The 12,866-nt window shown below is 36.5% G+C and overlaps 1 protein-coding gene across 2 annotated transcripts in view; it reads left to right on the top strand.

Annotated features, from left to right (window-relative positions):
- Positions 1–12,866, top strand: part of myripb (myosin VIIA and Rab interacting protein b) — a 239,441-nt gene that overhangs the window by 48,409 nt on the left and 178,166 nt on the right.

Raw genomic sequence — 12,866 nt, 5'->3', positions numbered from 1 at the left:
ATTAATACACTGGTAAAATAGATCGGGCAGTCAGATGGGTAGCACATCGCACAAAAACATGTATACAATTATATACAATCGATTATGAAAACGATTGACACGTAGCTCCGCAGAAAGAAAGATGGTTCGTTTTGTCGCGCGCACGTGACAGGTACCCCCTGCAGTGAGCTATGGAAGTAAATTGCGCATGCGCCAGAAGCTTATAAGGCGCATGCGCCAACAAGAAGGGCACGCATCAACGCAAAACTAAGAATTTTGTATTAGTTCAACGAAATATTTTAAGTTTTTCACATTGAAGCACCATATTTGTTGAACAAACTAACTATTATTTGTCAGCATTTCAAATGAAAATATTTAAATTCAGTTAACTTATTAATATTTGTTCAGAGGACTTTTTGAAAGTTGGCGTTTTTACAGTGTAAACAAGGAGGGTGGGACTAGACAATAGACGGGAGAGCGCATGACACAGAGAGACAATACAAGCCATGCGCTCACATAACACAACACTGAAGCACACGACAAAAGCACGTGACCACAATGTAAACACCGAGCCACGTGCTTCGACAAAAGACGCAAGACACGAGCACACGATGAATGAAAACACTCACCGTGCGCTCACACACGCAGCGTGCATGCTTCATCCCAGCGCCGACCAAAACCGAAACCAACAATACTGAGACGCTGGGAATGAAACACCACGCTGCTGACAGACGAAAACACAAACACGAGTACAAGAGCGCACGCGTCTGAGTGACGCAGAGCGCGCGCGCGGCCGCATCAAGCAGGAGCGCTCACACTCTGCGTACACCCACGACGGCGCGCGCACACACAGAGACAGAAACAGGACCAGACATGGGTAGTGTCCGAGTTCTGCCACCAAAACAAGAATTTACAAGACCAGAGTGGCAGAACCCTGACAAAAAACATTCCAATGATTGCAATCAATAGTTTTTCTCAGGAATTGTAATTCACTAAGTAGCTTTAAAAATGTGTACTTTTACTTTCCTTTTTGTACATTTTCAATGCTTTATTGGTATTTTTACTCCACTATTTTCATTAAACCTTCAGTCAATATTTTATTAGTTTCTTATATGGGGCTTGGTTAAAGTAGAAAAATCAGTCCTGTGATTCCTTGTTCAAGAAGATGTCCAAAATCTTTAATCTTTACACGCAATGACCCAGAGACTGTTTATCTCATTGATGAGACTGTGCATGTCATTGATGAGAACATGAAGGATGTTGACTGTATAATGACTGAAATCGCCAAACAGCCTTAAACAATCACTAAATGGAACGAATGAAGAATGGAAGGAAGGGCCAAATAAAGGAAGGGCCAAACAAGGAATGGAAGGAAGGACCTAACAAATGAATTATTAAACAATGAAGGAACGAACAAGCAAACAACAATACAACAAACAATGGAAGGAAGGATATTGGAAGATCACTAGATACACTACAGAAGATTACGTTTACACATCCCTGCACAAACTGCCTGTAAACGCATCAACTTTTTACAGTTTACTACTCACTACTCGAGTACTTTTAAAAGGGCTACTTTTTACGCATACTTTAAGTAATATTTACACCAGATACTTTTACTCTACTTGCAATACATTTGATAGAGTCATGACATGTTCAAAAATCTGAAAAGGAACCAAAATCTTCATTCATTCATTTTTTTTTTTCTTGAGCTTAGTCCCTTTAATCATCAGAGTTCGCCACAGCGAAAAGAACCACCAACTTATCCAGCATATGTTTTACACAGCGGACGCCCTTCCAGGTGCAAACATCTATACACACTCTTTCACAAACATAAAATTCACTCCAAATTTAGTTTATTTAAATAACTTGTACCGCATGTTTTTGGACTGTGAGGGAAACCAAAGCACCCAAAGAAAACCCATTCGATCAAGGAAAGAACGAACCAAAAACACTGTCAGAATATTACACGTTACTTAAGTGTTTCAGCTGTAATCATAAGAAGCTCCAACAACCCTTTTTTATGCAAAGGGGCGTTTTGGTGCACAAATATTTTACTTAAAGCTTTGTATAATAACAATTGAGCCACCAAAGTCACATTATAAAAGCTCTCTTAAATGCACATGCATAGGTGACCCAAGTTCGATTCCGGCCTTGTGGTCCTATGCCGATCCTTCCTCTCTCTCTTCCGCTCCATTTACTTTCCTGTCAACAATCTCTACTATCCATTAAAGGTAGAAACCCTAAAAAATTTGTAAAAAATTTCTAAAATGAAAAAAAAAAAACATATAAAAATGTATTTAAGTTCTATTTACAGTGAATAAATGTAGTGGTTTCCAAAGCTATTTTAGAGCGTACTCCCTGTCTTTATCTGGGGTAGTATTAGCGAGAGTAGCTGGAGTGGTGGAGAGATGCTAAAAATACTTTCATGGTAGAGGTAAGTCTGAGTCTACCTTATATCGTGCTATTTCAGTTGATTATCTAAAACATTTTCTTTAGGTTAATCTGGTTAATCTTAGGGTGCTTTCACACCTGTGAATCGATTCAGTTCAGTGAAACAGAGATTACAATTGTAACATTTGTTGCTCTTTGCTCTTGGAGCGGTTCACTTTCACACTGCAAAGTTTCTAATCAGACCAAAAGAGCTAAAACAAGTCACGTGCAAGAAAACTCTCCTTACATTGGTCAGAGTATCAGGGTTTATTTTGCAGCGTCCTGCTAAGCTGTCAGGAGAGGTGGTGGTTTCGTGGTGATTGACAGAGTGTGCGCGCGCGACGTGTTTGAGGAGAGACGCAGTGGGGAGGGGTGAGAAGGGTGCGCGACGATGCCTATTTGTGGACCGGGAGGGAGACGCGAGATTACCGGGAGATCATCACTCGTTTGCGGGCATCCGGAGACTCACGAAACTTCCCGCCCTACTCATAATTCTCTCTTCATATAGCCGTAAGCCTATTACATATCCATAAAACACTGTGGTATAACCGTGCTCGGATCGGATCGCTTTCTCACTGCAATCGAACCGCTCCAGGGTTCGTTTCAATCGAGCCGAGACCACCTCACTCAAGCGATCTCGGAGCGATTACTTTGGCGCGGTTGCCCTGTTCACATATGCCAAAGGAACAGCGCTAACTGGGCAAAGGAGATACGTTCAGAAAAAAAAGTGTAGGTGTGAAAGCACCCTTAATGTTTTCCTATCAAATAACTGAGAATAAAGCTTGTTTTTGAAAAATATGTTAAAAATGTTGTTAATGCTGAAATTCACATGAAATGGCTTAGTTAAGTTTGTAAGTCAGTGTTAATCAGTGGTGAAAAGTAAAAAATTACAAATACTCAAATTACTGTATCTGAGAAGTTTACCTCAGGAATTGTAATTTACTAAGTAGTTTTAAAACTACTTTTTAACTTTTTGTACTTTTACTTTTCATAGAGTAATTTTTGTGCTGTATTTGTACCATTTACTCCACTATTTCCCTTCAACCTGCTCCCACTACTTTATTTTTTCTTGTCTATGGGGATTGGCTCAGCTGAAAAATCAGTCCTGCAATTCCTGTCCAATTAAATCACACAGACTGTAGATAGTAAATTGCATCATACTCAACATTTCCAACACATGGACACTGTACAACTGCAGAAAAGCATTTGAAAGCATTAAAAGTGTCCAAGAAGATGTTTAAAATCTTTACATTCAATGACCGAGAGAGACAAAACATCATAAGATGTTAATGTTAGGTTAGGTTTAGGTTGCCAGCATCTAAGGACAATGCTGTTTTGACATGTATTATCAATGTGAAATGATGTTGATTTGTTGATTTTAGGTTGTGTTGGAAAGTGCCCAAAATCCAACACCAAGCAAACATCTTAAAGTAACATCATATAGGCGTCATATACTGACTACAGATTGTTACGTTTACATACACATACACATTGCAAATAAACACATCAGCATTTATAACAGCTTAATACTCATTACTCACTACTCTTGAGTACTTTCAAAAGAGCTACTTCTTACACATATTTTGAGTATGATTTACAACAGAAAACTTTACTCTGTTTGCACTTTATTTTTGGCCAAGTTATGACACTTTTACTCGATTATGAGTTTTTGTACTCTTTCCACATTTGGTGTTATTGTGTGGATTTCCCCTATGGTTTATCATCTGATCAACAACTTCTCACTTCTATACAAGCTGCATGATTAGATGGATCATTCAGTTCTGCAGGTGGTGCTGTTGTGCAAATAATCAGATTAGTGTGTCTTTTCTTTCTCAATAGTGTCTGGTTGCAGACTTGCACATGAAGTCTCGAGTCACTCTCAACAGGTTAGGTGTAGATGTTAAAGCCCATATACCCAAGAGTTTGGGTGACTTGTGGAGCAGTGGGTTTCGATTTCGCCTCACAGCAAGAAGGTTGCTGGTTCAAGCCTCGGCTGGGTCAATTGTCATTTCTGTGTGGAGTTTGCATGTTCTCCCCACGATTGCGAGGGTTTCCTCCTTGTGCTCCAGTTTCCCTCACAGTCCAAAGACATGCAGTACAGGTGAATTGGGTAAGCTAAATTTGCAGTATTGATGAGTGTGTATGGGTGATTCCCAAAGATGGGTTGCAGCTGCATATAAGTTGGCGGTTCATTCTGTTGTGGCGACCACTGATTAATAAAGGGACTAAGCTGAAAGAAAATGAATGTATGAATGAATAAATAAATAGTATTTGCACAATTAAACCCTTTTGAGTCATCAATGTGGAAATAATTGTTTTAATTGCTACTGTAAAATCCCTGAGATAATTTTCTCAGAACTGCTCATCCCCACAGCCAGAAGGAAGGTGGGTCCCACTTTATATTAAGTGGCCCTAACTAATATATACTTACATAGGAATTAATAGTTTGTTACAATGTACTTGTTATGTAAACACATGTATTTACTGTGTACTTATGCTTGATTAAATACATGTTTGTAATTACATCTGTTATTAACTTTTGTAATTACATTTGTAAATACACTGTTGACCATCCCTTACACCTTAACCTATCCATGCCACCAAACCTGTCCATAACCCAACCTCTATCCCAACTCAAAAGCACCACAAGTGTTCTCAAATACATTATAAACACAGTAAGTACATTGTATTTATTTTTTTAATGTAAGTACATATTAGTTAGGAACACTTAATATAAAGTGGGACCGGAAGGTGCTTTGTTTTGAGTTAAAAAAGAGATTTGAGTGAATTTTGAGTGAATTTGCTTAATTTAGGACACATTTTAAGCAAAAACAAGCACTTTCTTTATTACCCATTACTTCCAATGCATTGTTTCCACCATCCTTTATTGATCATGCTTTACAGATCTGGTTTAGAAAGGGACTCAGATATGCAAGGGACTTTTTTCAAGGGAGTCATTTTATTTACATAAATTGTAATAGAAAAAAATGTACATATGCAAAATTATATAATATTTGCTAAGTCCTAATAAAGTTTTACACTTTTTACACTTCACTCATGAAGACATTTTTGCAAACTGTGTTATGATGAGAAACATTTACATTATTTAATATAACATTTACACATTAAAATAAATAAATTGCCAATATAGTCTGTGCTGTTACAAAGTTACTTTTGTCTTTTTGTGTTTACTTGTGTTTGTCTGGTTAACTTCATTTCATTTGTAAATATACATGCTTTCTTGTCATTCAGACCTGCAATATATTTAAAAAGAAAATAAAAAAGCAATGGTGTGATTTTAAACAGTTAATGTCAACAGGTGATTGTAATTATGTTTTGGTACAAAAGCAGCAAAAAACTTCTAGTTGATCATTTGGAAAAGTGGTAGAAGGTAGATTTTTTTTGATGAATCTCCTGTTGAACTGCATCCCAATCATCACAGATACTATAGAGGACCTATTGGGACCTGCATAGACCCAAGATACTCACAGAAATCAGTTAAGTTTGGTGAAGGAAATACATTATTTGGGGTTACATTCAGTATAGGGGCGTGTGAGAGATATGCAGAGTGGATGGTGACATGAACAGCCTGAGAGATCAAGACATTTGTGCCGCCCATTACATTACAAACCACAGGAGAGGGCAAATTCTTCAGCAGGACAGCAAATTCCTTCTCATACTTCAGCCTCCACTTCAAAGTTCCCGAAAGCATCTTGATGAACTCTGGGAGTCCTGCAAAAACGCTTTTTTGCCATTCCAAATAACTAAGTTTATTTAAGTCATTGTAGAGATGTATGGATGCAGTCATCTTAGCTCATGGGAGCCATACTCAATATACATTTTTTTCCACTGCACCATGACTTTATATTCTATACTATAAATTAGTTATGTTAAGTGACAAGACTTTTGACTAAGCAAAGACCTTACTGTCCTACCGGAATAATTAAAATCATGACATGATAATTTTTTTTCCCTTTACCTTTCATATAAGCCACTTCTGATACCAATTGATCAACTAGAAGTCAAGTTATTTATTGTTTCTAAAAGTTTATTATTTAAAAAAATATATTATTGTGGCTCATTTGAAAAAGTATGTTGTCATGTAAACACTGAACATTAGTAAATGGCTTGTTTGTTATTTATTATTTTACATTACATTATAGATTTTACATTTTATACACTTGTTTATGTAATGCACATATCTGTTAAGGCGACACTGTGGCTCAGTGATTGGCTCTGTTGCCTCACAGCTAGAAGGTCGCTAGTTAGAGTCCTGGTTAGTTGCGAGTTAGAGTTCCTGTGGGTGCTCCAGTTGTCCTCACAGTTCAAAGACATGTGGTATAGGTGAATTGAATAAACTAAAGTAGCAATGTAATTTGTACTAATATATATGTAGCCATAGTGCAGGGGTGTCAAACTCAATTCCTGGATGGCCGAAGCCCTGCACAGTTTAGTTCCAACCCTGCTCCAACACACTTACCTGTAGGTTTCAAACAAGCCCGAAGGACTCAATTAGTTTGATCAGGTGTGTTTAATTAGGGTTGGAACTAAACTGTGCAGAGCTGCGGCCCTTTTGGAACTGAGTTTGACACCTGTGTCATAGTGTATGTGTGTGAATTAGTGTGTATGGATGTTTCCCAGTGATGGGTTACAGCTGGAAGGGCATCCGCTGTGTAAAACGTATCCTGGAAAAGTTGGTGGTTCATTCCACTGTGGTGACCCTTGATGAATACAGGGACTAAGCCGAAAGAAAATGAATGCATGAAAGCTACACACTTTAAAATGTTTTTTTTTTTTTGGCTCAGGGTGCTGAAGTCATTAATTCATTCATTCATTTTCTTTTTGGCTTAGTCCCTTTAGTAATCCAGGGTTGCCACAACAGAATGATCCCCCAACTTATCCAGCTTGTTTTTACGCAGCGAATGCCCTTCCAGTCGCAACCCAATCTCGGGGAAACATCCACACACACTTATACACTATGAACAATTAAGCTTACCAAATTCACCTATACCACATGTCTTTGGACCACACAGAAATGCCAAGCCGAGGCTCGAACCAGCGACCTTCTTGCTGTAAGGCGACAGCACTACCTACTGCGCCACTGCATCGCCCCGGTGCTGAAGTCCTTACTCTTAAAAATCCTTTCCAGTCTGTCACTTTCTGAGCTCTGCAAGTAATTTTCTAATGAAGAAGCAGCATATGTGTGTACTGTAGGTTTCCTTGCAGATGCATTATTATGTGGCTGAATTTATATTTCAGTGAGATTGGCAAGAAAATTATAGAAAAAAAGTGAGCAAACGTTTAAAGCAAGCAAGCTTTGTGAGGAAGACCCACTGAAACACTTTTATAATGATAATCCTGACTTGCACCCATTGCCCTCTGCATGTGTTGGCTGAGATAAGTTTCTCAGTGTGTGCGGTTGAATGTGTGAGACCCTCGTTTGGTTGTCTTAAATTGTTAATGTGCTCCTGCATTCTTTATGTAAATTTCTCTTAGAATGTATGCATGAATTCAGTTATAGCTGTGTCTTAAAATGGACACTGAAGCTGATTTTTTTCTTCCATTCAGGTCACATTAAAAGATACTCACACTGACCTTTAATGCCACTGTTTCAGCACTCTTTACACTAGCCAATACCCTGGAGGACTTCTGCACCTCTCATTTTTCAACTGCTGTGTAATCTAATCTTAAGAATTCATTTTCACATTATTCTAATATCAATTAAGCTAGGGCTGGACAATAATTCGATATCAATATATATCGCGATAGATTTTTTTTTCAAAACCTTTAATATGATTTTTAAACCTATTTCTGGTATTTCGATTTACATTTGCATACGTATGTTTTATAATATGTATATAAGATCTCATGCAAGTGTGATGTCACTTGCATGATGAAGTACATCCAGTGGTGTAAAGTAACTAATCACAAATGCTCAAATTACAGTAATTGAGTAGTTTTTCTCAGGAATTGTAATTTAGTAAGTAGTTTTAAAAATGTGTACTTTTACTCTCCTTTGAGTACATTTTTAGTGCAGTAATTTGTATTTTTACTCCACTACTTTCCTTCAAACTGCAGTCACTACTTTATTTTTTCTTGTCTATCGGGATTAGAAAAATCAGTCCTGTGATTCCCGTCCAATCAAATAACACATAGAAGGTAAATCGCATCATGAGCTACCTCAAAATAGGGTGGATCAAAAGATATATAGTAATGCAATTCAAATATATAATATATGAATTTATGTTTACTTTAAGCTTATTATAAATATATATTTATCTTGTTCAATTATAATGATTAAAATATATTTTTGTCAAATAATTTTGTGGCCGTTTTGGCACCAGTACCGTTTTAAAAGTATCGATTTAGCGCCGGTATTGAAATAACCCCAAACGATAACCAACCCTACCTCAAAACATGTGCGCTTTTTATTTGCAGCAAACTGTTTGGAGGCATTAAAAGTGTACAAGATGGACAAAATCTTTACATGCATTGACCCAGAGACTGTTAAGACGCATGTCACTGATAAGATGACGGATGTTTGTATGATGATCGAAATGGCCTTAAACACCCAGCAGGCACAAGATGTCAACATGACGTCAGAATGAAGTTTTACCCCAGTGTCATGGGGATGTTTCATTTTGTTTTTCCATGAAAATCTTAGAAGTGTCTGATTTGATGCCAAAATGACGTTGGTTAAGAATGTTGGCTACTTAAAATACTTTTACTCTACTCACACTACATTTTTACGTAAGTAATGGTACTTTTACTTGAGTATGATTTCTCAGTACTCTTTCCACCACTGCGTACATCACAGTCACGCTGCGACTGCGAGCGCTCAGAAGTTGGTTAAGCTGCACCGTCGCAGAAAGCTACAAAATGAGTGCCCTGAATACAGATATGGGGGAACAAGCTTCCACAAGTAAGAATGCAGACAAATTAGTTGATGAGAAAGGAAAGTTTAATGCATTGGTGCTTACAAAATAAAATTCACAAACATATTTTTCAGGAATCTGGTTATTGCAAAGCTGATGAAATAGAAAGAATGTGATTAATAGAGGTATTAAACATGTTAAATAATGAAAATGTGTTCTAAGAACTATTTTATGTTAAACCTTTTAATTTGATTAGGTAATTACATACACATATATATATATATATATATATATATATATATATATATATATATATATATATATATATATATATATATATATAATCTGTTTGTAAAGGCTAAAAACAAATAAAAAGAGAACACACATTTTTTTTGTACTTTCTTATTTAAAGAAAAGTTTTTTTCTTTAAATAAAAAGAAATTTTTGCCAAATCGTCCATCCCTAAATTGAGCACATTTCCCATTATTTGTATCTTCTTTACCCTCATTGTTGATTAAAACTGAATTCTCATTTCTCACAATTAAAACATCATTCATTCATTTGACTTTTGAAAGGTTTTAGGGCAGGTAGTGTTTCAAATGTTTTTGAAGTTTCTTATGCTCATCATGTAATAATAAATATATTATCATTAATGTTATAAAGGGTGGTGCGGTGGCGTGTTGGAAAGCACTGTCGCCTCACAGCAAAAAGGTTGATAGTTCGAGCCTCCGCTGGGACAGTTGGTGTTTCTGTGTGGAGTTTGCATGTTCTCACAGTGTTTGCGTGGGTTTCCTCCAGGTGCTTCGGTTTCCCCCACAAGTCCAGCTGGACTTGCAGCTGCAAGGACATCTGCTACATAAAACATATGCTGGATAAGCGACCCCAGATTAATAAAGGGACTAAGCTGAAAAAAAAATGAATGAATAGAATTAAATATTATTTCGATGTAAATCTATAGTTAACAATGTAATATTTTGGATTGCACAAATAATGTTTTCTAGCCGTGAATACATAATAATAATAATAATAATAATTATAATAATAATAATTATAACAATTATTATTATTATTATTAATAATTAATAATAATTGGACAGAACTGTGTGTAGGTATAGGGTGTCCACAGTCATATTGGATAGAAATAAAGACAATAAGTCTCTTTTTTTAATTTTCTGACATTTAAGCTGGATCCAAATCCTCCCCTTTTGAGGCACATTGCAGTTTGACTTAGGTGTGCATTTTTTTTCAACCACTGAATTGATTTATTAACAGCCACTTAAAGACAGGACTTGTACAAAGCAACTGGGACAGTGTATGTTTGTAATAAAGTTGCTGTGTAAACTTGGTGTGTCATTCATCACCACAGCGGCAAAGTGTCAGTACAATTATAGAAAAAGTTGCTTCACTCTTGGTTTGTGGGCTTAAATCAGGTTTATTTTGTACATTAACATAACAGATACATCAGTGTATATTGACATGTATCCTGTTACATTTGGCATGCAAAACAGTGAAAAGTTAAACATATGCGTGTGTACGAACACACAAACCTTGTAACAACATTGTATGTGATAGAAGCAGAAAGGCTTAAATTAACTCCACAACAAATGCATCAAATTATCATCGGGGAACCACTGGGCTCTGATACGCACAGGGAACTGTGGGTGGGGAGAACTAGCTCATTTGCATTAAAGGCACAGCAACAAGAACAGCTCTAATACAGAATAGCTCTAATTCAGTTCTAATATCTGAAATTACCCATATTGATAAAGGTAAAGTAAATACTCTGATGGGTATTTTGAGTTGAAACTATACAAACACATTCTGTAGACACCAAAGACTTGTAATACATTTTGAAAAAAAGTGTAAAACAAGTGCCCTTTAATATTTAAATAAATAATTTTTAGTAATGTAGTCAAAGTCTGTTAGATTATTTAAATTTTCTTTTTCATTGTTTTTTTTTTTTAGTTATTTTATCTGGAACATTCACTGGGAGCAAGCCAGTCACTGTGGTGCTGCATATTTATGTGGAGAAATTAGCATGCATCGTATTTTGATTTCAAGGTCAATATGCACATGTGCTGCTTCTGGGACAGCAATAACCAACTGAATTTTTTTGTTGATTTTAATAATGCACACTAGATTTTGGTATTTAAATGACAAAGTAGTATTAAAAGGACAAATATTAATATTCATCACCATCCAAAAACACCATTTTATCCAGTCCCATCTGTCTTTGGATTGTATCATCAGTGATCACAAAGCAGCTTATCTGTCACATGCACAGCCCCAAAGTACATCATCATGGAATTATGACATTAAGGCAAATGGTTTATGCCTGTACAGCTGTATGATCTTGTTTTCAAATACGTACATGCAGGCTGGACTTTTGGTCTGCTATTTTGAATGATCAGTAAATGTTTCCTCTTGAGTGTCAGTTTAGCAGTATGGAATTGTGTGTGTGTGTGTAATGTTGATATGGCTTAATATGTATGTAAATGTTAGTATTTGTTGTTACTCATGAATGAATTTCATCTAGAGATGTTCAGTATAAACAACAACTGGCCTCATTGCATCTTTTCATTTGTCTATATTAGTTTAGCAAAGTAAGGTCCAAAACGTACTTTACTTTTAGGGCTGGCTCTGCTAAATTTTTACTATCAATTTTAACTATATTTGTTATTCACTCAAAAAATATGTTGAAGTGATATGTAAATTTACAAAAATAAATAAAATATAATAATAACAATACTGCTATGGCAGGATTTAAACCTGACTTATCTTGTTTGTTTTGTTGGGGGACTCACAGTTTTATCTAAAAAATGACCAGTCTGTCAGATGAAGAAGACCTGAGCTGCGTCCCAAATGGCACACTATACACTTTGCACTCATGCACTATGTACTTATGCACTTACACACTCAACAGGATAGTATTTGTATGTAGTGTTGTCCCAAATGGCACACTAATGTTTTTTTACTAAGCAGAAATTAAAACCGTTTCCCTGATGACATTTGACGGTTGCCAAATCAGTGAAATAAACAACCGAATTATCAAATAATACCTGCCGTGAGTATTGCCGCATTCACCATCGGGAGGCGCTATAATCACTCTCATAGGAGAATTTTGCTTTCACCATCCAAAATAAATAAAGTTATTCAACATGTGAATAACTTTCCGCACCCCTTCCGCTACGCAAGCAAACCTGCCGTCGTTGAGTGTGTGAAGTGTCCATCATTACACACTTCATTTTAGCAGCTGAATGACTGCATCATCTCTCATGGTAATTAAAGTGCCCTTAATGTTTTTAGAGTTTTCAGTGTGAACACATTACTTACACTATTATTACTACTAATCCATTTGCGCCACTTTGTGGACTCATGGGTGTTTCGGTCTAGAAAGGTGTATTAAGGTACAGTACATTGTTGGCACGTTGAGGAACTTGAGGCGTTTTGAGGAACTGAAATAGACTGCGCATTTGACCAGCTGAAAGCAGGTTTAAAGTCCAGCGCAGAGCACATTAGTTGTGCACCTTAAACGCGTACACATTGCTTAAAACACACAGGATGTATAGCAATACACAA

This window comes from Danio rerio, chromosome 24 (assembly GCF_052040795.2).
Source record: "Danio rerio strain M-AB ecotype USA chromosome 24, GRCz13ab, whole genome shotgun sequence".
In the NCBI taxonomy this organism is placed as follows: domain Eukaryota; kingdom Metazoa; phylum Chordata; class Actinopteri; order Cypriniformes; family Danionidae; genus Danio; species Danio rerio.
Note: the sequence above shows the minus strand (reverse complement) of the source record. Positions and strands in the feature narration are given on the sequence as shown.